This window comes from Sturnira hondurensis, unplaced genomic scaffold, assembly GCF_014824575.4.
Source record: "Sturnira hondurensis isolate 20B ecotype Veracruz unplaced genomic scaffold, ASM1482457v3 Scaffold0011576, whole genome shotgun sequence".
Taxonomy (NCBI): Eukaryota; Metazoa; Chordata; class Mammalia; order Chiroptera; family Phyllostomidae; genus Sturnira; species Sturnira hondurensis.
Genome location: NW_028084207.1, coordinates 763,258 through 772,055, shown reverse-complemented (window position 1 = coordinate 772,055; position 8,798 = coordinate 763,258). Strand labels below are relative to the sequence as shown.

The following is an 8,798-nucleotide window of genomic DNA, read 5'->3' as shown; positions in this document are numbered from 1 at the left end:
CTGGAGGACTAACCAGAAAGTTAATTCTGGCCAGCATTGGATTAAAGTCCCATTCTTTTCAGTATTTGGGCTTTTCATGAGGCCAGCAATAATATGGACCATCCTCGTTAAATACACAGGAACAACTATGTGGCTTGGACATGTATATAGATGATGAATTGTGGAAATATCTACTAAGCAGTAAGTCAACTAGGTTGGACAAATCAGTTGTCCTTCACTGGCAAAGACAACTGTCTTTAAAGGAAACAGTACGATAGAAAGAACAGGCATTTACAGTTAGGCAGAAATAACTTTGAATTACCTTTATTGAAATTGTGACCTTGAGGAGGTTATATAATCTTTCTAGGTCTCAGTTTCCTCATCTGCAAAATGCGAATAATCAAACCTATCTTAATTCAACCAATAAGATAAACACTAATAACTTCAAAGGAAAATGAGCAAAGAGCACCAGAAACTTACAAAAGAACAAAATCTAAATGACTAAAAAGCATGAAATTTTCCATCCCTACTAACAATAAAAATATAGGAATTAAATGTGATGGAACTGGAAGCAAAGAGTGGAAAGAATCTACAATATTTCATTAAGAGAATAAATCATAGTTTATTTGAGCTTTGTCCTATTTTTTGTCTTTTAGGTTTCCAATGTTGCTATTATGAATAATTCTGTGATGAGTGGCTTTCCAAACTAATATTTATTAGGATTCTGACTTTTCTCTTTGAACAACTTCTTAGAAAGTAAATTTATGTGTCAAATATTATGGGTTATGAATTATTTGAAGCCTTTTAATATTTTTGTCATTTTTCTCTTTTCAAATTATCCAAGATTCCAAAAATATTAATATAATATTTGCAAAGTTGTAGTGAAATGAGCATCATTTCATACTGATGGAATGTAAACTGGCACAAGTTTTCTGGAAAGCAATTGCAAAACAATCACTACAAAAAACATTTTCATGATCAGAACAATATAGCAAATCTCAGACATTGTGTGTAGCAATTTTTTATTGCACATATCTCCCCAAGAAAGGGAAACAAAAGAAAACTAAACAAATGAAACTACATCAAACTAAAAAGTGTTTGCACAGCAAAGAAGATCATTGACATAATAAAAAAACAACCCACGGAATGGGAGAACATATTAACACAATTTAATAATGGACAAAGGACCTGAATAAACACTTATCCAAAGAGGGCATACAGATGGCCAATAGACATATGAAAAGATGCTTGATGTGCACTAATCATCAGAGGAATGCAAATTAAAACCACAACGAGATACCACCTCACACTTGTCAGAATGGCTATTACCAGTAAATCGACAAACAACAAGTGCTGGTGAGATTGTGGAGAAAGGGGAACTCACGCACTGTTGGTGGGAATGCAGACTGGTGAAGCCACTGCAGAAAGCAATATGGAGATACCTCAATAAAGTAAAAATGGATCTGCCTTTTCACCCAGCTATCCCACTTCTGGCAATATATGCAAAAGAACCCAAAACACTAATTTGAAAGAACATAACCACCTCTATGTTCATTTTAGCATTATTTACAATTGCCAAGATATGGAAGCAGCCCAAGTATCTATCAGTAGATGAGTGGATAAAACAACTATGGGACATTTACAAAATGGAATACTACTCAGCTGTAAAAAAGGGGAAAGTTTTACCCTTTGCTACAGTATGGATGGATCTGGAGAAGACTATGCTAAGTAAAATAAGCCAGTCAGAGAAAGACAAATACCATATGATCTCACTCACATGTGGAATGTAATGAACAAACTGAACTAACAAGGAAAATGGGGACAGACTCACAGATGGAAAGCAGATGACAGCTGTCGCGAGGGGAAGTTAGGGGCTGGAGGGATTGAGCAAAAAGGAAAAGGACTCATGAACATGGGCAATATTGTGGTGATTGCTGCAGGGAGGGGAATATAAAGGGACTAAAAGGTAATGGAAAATACAATGAAATACAAAGAACAATAGCATTTTTGTTATATGATAGCAGGATGGTTGTGAAAATTAAATGAGCTAGTTTGTTCATTGACTTATACAGAGTAGATATGTAGCATTTTCTTCTTTAAATTTTAGTTTACCATTTTTGTTTTATTTAACTCATATATTGTAACTACAGTCAGAGTAATGGCACGGTCCCCACCCTCTGCTCCCAAAGTTCTGAATCCTGCACATTTTTGTAGTTCTAAGTCAGAACTCACTTCCAAATTCATCTTTTCTCTGACATTTTTCTCCTCTGGGATCCTTCAAAATATATAGGAACATAACATAAAAATATGTACAAAATCATTAAAAATCAGGGAAATAAACATGAAAACCACAATGAGATATTACCACACACCAATCAAAATGACTAAAATTTAAAAAAATAGTGACAGCATTAAATGCTGGCAAGGATGCAGAGAAAGTGGATTACTCATACATTGCTGGTGGGAATGTTAAATTGTACAATCACTCTGGAAAAGTTTTGCAGTTTTTAATTAAAGTAAACATGCAATTACTATACTACTCAACAATTGCACTGAGCCATTTATGCTAGAGAAATGAAAACTTAATGTTCACAGAAAAAGAGTCTGTAAATGAATATTCATAGCAGGATTGTTCGCAGTATTCAAGAACTGGGAATTGTCTACCTGCCCTTCAACAGATGAATAGTTGAAAAAAAGTAGGTACATCCTAGGCATATGACGTATCCAAACCTTGGGATAGTATTCAGAAATAAAATAAACTACTGATACATGCCACAATTTAAATAAACGTTGAGGGAATTATGCTGAATGAAAAAAGATAAAGTCAAAAAGTTACATAATATTTTATTACACTTACATATAATTCTGGAAATGACAAAATTACAGAGAAGAACAGATTAGCAATTGTCCAGAGTAAAGGATTCAAGCTGGTGTGGCTACAAAAGGTAATGTGAAAGAGTCTTGCTAGATATCCAAAATAAGACAGCTCTGTATTTTGATTTTTGTGATTGAAAAGGAAACCCACACAGGTATAAACTTGTAGAACACTTATAATGCAGACACATATAAATACACAAATAACTACAAGTAAAACTGGGGATCGCTAAGAAAGATGGGTGGATTGTATCCATGTTAACATCCTGGTTGTGATTTTATACGGTAGTTCTGCAATACATTACCATTGGGAAAAACTGAGCGAAGTATACAAGGGATTTTTCTGTATGATTTCTTGCAACTTCATGTACATCTCAAAAATTTAGATTAAGTTAAAATAATTTTATTTAAAATAATGTAAATTAAATTATGGAATACATGTGTACATACCATAGGCCCTGCATTACCCCATAAATCCCATGCCCTTGTAGATGTTGCTTCTTGGTCCCCACAACTCCCTGTGACCAGGCAATGTCTTCTCACAGACAACATCCTAACACAGGGTTGATCCTACTGATTTTATTGCATTTTTTTATTGGAAAGCAAGACCCTCTTACCCCAATAACAATTTTTATAACAGTGATAGGGCTTGAGGTCTTTCATTGTTGTTTATTTTCTAATTATTCAATAGTGTTATTATAAAAATATTTTGAGTCCCTACAATTTTCTGAAAACTGTTAGAATATGGAGCTAACAGTAAAAAACCCAATAGCTATTCCCCTCTTTCAAGGTATTATTGAAAGCATTTTAGCATAATGATTTAAAGTGGAAAAAATGGAGACAACTGTACTTGAACAGCAATAAAAAAAGAAAGAAAAAAAAAGAAAGTGAGTTGAGTCCCAGTTTCAACCCTCACTAGCCTTTGGGTCAGTTATTTAATGTTTCCTTATTCCAAAAAATAGAGATAATAATAGTACATACATCATAAAGTCATTATAAAAATAAATAATCATACCAAATGATTAGTATGGTACCTGGAACAGAGTACGTGCTCAATAATTTTACCCATTTTTTTCTAGTGCTGATATTCTTCTGCTAAGTTCCTAGTATCTATGCTACTTAAGCACTAAAGTATGCAGTGAAAAAAAGAGAGATGTTAATATATTAGTCTCCCAGGGATGCCATAATAAAGTATCACGAACTTGGGGGCTTAAAACAGAATCCTATCCTCTAGTAGTTCTGGAGGCTACAAGTCTGAAATCAAGGAGTTGGCAAGGTTGATCCCTTCTGAGCACTCTGAGGAGAAATCTGTTCCATGTTTCTCTTCTGGTTTCTGGTGGTTACTGGCAATGCTTGCTGTTTCTTGGCTTGTAGACTCACGACTTCAATATTTTCCTCTATCTTCACGTGGCATCCTCCCTATTTGTTCTCATACTCTCATTCTCCCTATCTTTGTTCTCATACTCAAATCCCTATCTTCTTATACGGATACCACCAGTCATATTAGGTTTAGGGCCCACCCTACTCCAGCATGACCTCAGCGTAACTTGATTATATCTGCAAAGACCCTGTTTCCACATAAGGTTACATTCACAGATTCCTGGAGTTAGCATTTCAACATATCTTTTGCGGGGACACAATTCAACCCATAACAGTAAGCCATTAGGAGTGAGGATGATGGCTGATACTGAAATAATCATGAAAAGATTTTTGGAAGAAGTGGGACCTGAGGTTTTGTTTGAACAGGTAAAAAAGGGTAAGCAGGGAGGAAAGAACAAGGGCAACAGCACAGGCAAAATGAGATGAATAAATTTATTTTTTAACTCTTTCTATATTTTGTCTCTGTCACTCACACTGGACTTTTATTAACCCACTAACTTGTTATTAGATTGACAGCTTTTGCTGGGTAGGGAGAGTTATTTCTTCCCTGTCTATCTTCCCTGCATTGTCTTTCTTTGGCATGGGATAAAGCATGTACTTAGTAAAAAGGCTTTCTAAGCTGAACAAAACTTAGTAATGTTAGCAAGGAGTTAAAAACTGAAGCAGTCTTCCAGCTAATGCAGATGGCTTTTTTCTCTGTAAGGTCTCCCCAAAGATAAATAAATCTGTTTTAAAGGTCAGATTCATATATTACAACTTTTGTGAAAATGCAGTATAAAGAGTTCTAAGGGGCTGAACTTGAATAACTTTGAGAATGGCCAACTTAGTACTTCCCATCACATTAATTGTTAGAAAGGGGTTTTTAAAAGATTTTATTTATTTATTTTTAGACAGAAGGGAAGGGAGGGAGAAAGAGAGGGAGAGAGGGAAACATCAATGTGTGGTTGCCTCTTGCATGCCCCCAACCAGGTACCTGGCCTGCAACCCAGGCATGTGCCCTGAACTGGGAATTGAACCAGTGACCCTTTGATTCACAAGCCAGCACTCAGTCCACTGAGCCACACCAGCCAGGGCAGAAGGGTTTTTTATTTGTTAATTTTTTTGCTTGTTTGATTAACTATTTAGATCAAATGTCTGTTTCTGAAATTAAAATCCATTGGCCTTACCTTTGGGCTTTGAGAATATGAAAATTAAGTGCTCTTACAAAACTGTAGTCCAGAAGTGATACCGAGTGGTGAAATCCAAGGTAGAGGAAGGGCAGTGATCCAATCAGCAATTCCAGAGTAAATCCTTTCTGTTTACATCTCTGAGTGCTGCACATAAACATTTGACCTACTCTATCCTTGTAACTTTTTTTAGTGTGATTAGGAAGGCATAGTAGACAAGATTTCTGTTTGATTCAAATCCAGACACAAGCTGCACAAATATATTTACACTCATAAGATGGATAACTAGGTCAGTGGTTTAGAGTTGGGAAATATGTGTTCCTCTCTTCCTCTCCCCCAGGGCCTCTGAACACTGAAGTATGACAGGAAACAGATGTGAGTTCCTTCCTGGGGTGTGTGTGTGTGTATGTGTGTGTGTGTGTAAATCATGTCTTTTCTTTCCAGGGGAGTCCAGACAGCCTCATTTACACTACTTTTTATTAGTATGAGTATATATAACAGATGAAGAAAAGGATTAAATGAGCTGCTAAATTTACAAAACTGGTAAAATCTTTTCTAAAGTCTAGATCTCCCTTTAAATTATCCACATAATGGACAGAAACTCTGCAACATGAAAAAATAAAGTCACATGTGCAAATTTGCAGGGAACCAGCCATAATCAACAAGCTACTGGTCATAGGAAAAGGACATTAATCTCAGAAACCTGTCTCAAGAAGTTTATCAAATCTCTGGTACTATTTGGTGTTTTAGAACCATTAAGCCTGAGAAGGAAAGAAGTCACAAACTAACATTGGGCAGACTAGCCAGATTTGGCTTTGTTTCTAGAGCCACCATTCATTCCAATAGCTCTCCCTCTCAGTTGTATACCCTGCATTGTACAACTAACTTTAGTTTTCAAGTCCCCCACTCCTCTTTCCTCAAGAAATACAGTATCAAAATTAAAGGTCAGCTGCTTATTTGCAGTCATAGTGAACCCTAGAGTTGAAACTCACCTCCTCCCACATCTATCTTGGCCATTTCCTTAAAAAAAAAAAGACATGATCATACCACTCAGTGGTACTGTGTTCCCATGACAACATAGTAATCAGTTGTGGCTTTGGCCAAGTATTCAATAATGGAATCACATTTGGGGTGAGTGTTTTAAAAATTGATACCTGCCTAGGTATCAAATGAAATAACTGATTGCAAAGATTTTATTGCTACCTATAGGAAAGGAGACTTAGTTTTTGCTTCCTACTAGAAGTTGTCCTCCCCCTTCATTAGTTACATTCCCATTTTCTTTACACATTCTGTGGGATTTGCCAACACACTGTAAATGAGAAATGTTTAAAAATCAGTATTACATGATTTCAAAGGGTAATTTTATAAATAGTCACAGAGATCAACGTTAAGATTTGCATAACCTGTTCGTCTTATTTGAGTTTATATGAAATCAATTTCATTATTTCATTCAGTGAGAATCTCAGATCTGGGTATAACCAAAATATCCATCCCAGTAACAATGGCACAATAAATTAGGCCATTGGAGCTCCATTCTGTAGGAGAATTCAATTGACGGATACTGAAAAAAAGAAAAGCAGTAAGGAGAACTGTGACACTAAGAGTTAAACCAGCGATTTTCAAACAGCAGAGGAGGCAATCCTGCTATGTCGAGGACTTGGTGCCAGCCAGAGATGCTGGCACTGGCAACAAGGCCCCGGGAGCAAGTTGTACACGGAGCCAGGGCATAGCTGGGACCATGGAAGGGCAGAGTGACCGCTCAAGAGGCCACTCAAGATCACGGTGGTGGGGGACTCGGAGTGTGGCAAGATGACACTGCTGCAGGTATTCCCCAAGGATGCCTAAACCAGATGCCATGTTCCTGCCTTGCTTGAGAACCACATAGAAGCTTTGAGATAGACATGCACCACATTGAGCTCAACTTGTGGGGCACTTCAGGTTCCTCTTACAGGGACAACCTCCAGCCCCTGGCCTAGCCTGATTCAAATGCTTTGCTCATTTGCTTTGACATTAGCCAACCAGAAACACTGGACTGTGTCCTCAAGAAGAGGCAAAGGGATGCTCAGGAGTTTTGCCCCAATGCCAAGGTTGTGCTGGTTGGCTGTAAACTGGATGCATGGACAACCTGGCCACACTGAAGGAGCTGTCCAAGCAGAGATTTATTCTTGTTACATGTGAGCAGAACACTGTGCTGGCCAAGCAGGTGGGGCCTGTCCTACATGGAGTGCTCTTCTGGTCCTCTGAGGGCAGTATCCGGGATGTCTTCCACATGGCCACAGTGGCCTCCCTTGGCTGTGGTCATAGGCAGCTGCACGGTACTGACTCACGCCAGGGACTGGAGCAATCTGCTCAGCTGTGAGGACAGCCAGATTGGGGAAAAAGAGCCAATATGAGATACACAAGGATCCAGCCAAGAGTAGCAACCTCATGTGAGGAACAGCGGAGCAGCAGAGTGTCAGCAGGGAGATGAAGAGCACAGCTGCTCCCCTGCCTGCACCCTGCCTTCCTGACCTCTGGACTTGGCCTGGGACTTCAGGGCAGGCTGAGTGAGCAATTCTAGGTTGGAGACCCGAGGCAGAGGGAGCCACCACACCCTCATACCTCTCCTCTCCACAGGAAGTAGAGGGAGCTTCAGGGCAGGCCTCTGGGCCAGGAGCTGGGATAAGGTGGCAGGGGGTGGGGCAGAGTTCAGAAGGCTAGCATCAAGCACTGACCTTGGTTGAGCCTCAGTATATGAAGGAGACCTTCTCTCCCCACCCCCAGTCCCATACCCTGGTCCTGGTATCTTTCCCTAAGGAAAGTGTCTATTCCAGGACCATTCCTTCTCCTCTACTCTCACTTCTGTAGCTGTTCTCACTTATCCTAAACTCCGAGAAGCATGCACTAAATTAAAAAGCAGATTGAGAAGCCCTTCCCTCCATATACCCACTAGTCCTAGCTCCTCCCTCTCCTTCCAAGAGTCCCCAAATAAAGCCCATCTCAATGAAATACAAAAAATGTCTAAAAATGCAATACCTGACCACTGAGTGAGGGACACTGACCTCCTTTCCCTTAGATTGTCAAATAAAAACATGACAACAGAACACATGTAAATGTACCTTTCAGGAGAAACCCATATTGTAATCACAACTCTTTGCCAAGACACCACTTTGTCACTCTTTACACTAAATGATATATGACCACCAAAAACTTGAGGCAATTCCTAAAAGATGGCCTCACAGGACAAAAGTGAGACCAAGTATCAATTATACAATCTTTCAACAAAAGCACCTCCATTTGATCTATTTTCTACATTGAGTTGTATGTAAAGTCTGTTTAAAGAAAGGATTATGCTTTTAAAAGCTAAAAACCCCTAGACTATTAAAACTTCTCCGGTCACCAGTCTTTTTTTTCTGGTAA

At 38.6% G+C, this 8,798-nt stretch overlaps 1 pseudogene; it reads left to right on the top strand.

Moving 5' to 3' along the window:
* The first annotated feature begins 4,530 nt into the window (after window positions 1–4,530).
* On the top strand, window positions 4,531–7,832 carry LOC118996735 (rho-related GTP-binding protein RhoN-like; annotated as a pseudogene).
* Window positions 7,833–8,798: the final 966 nt, after the last annotated feature.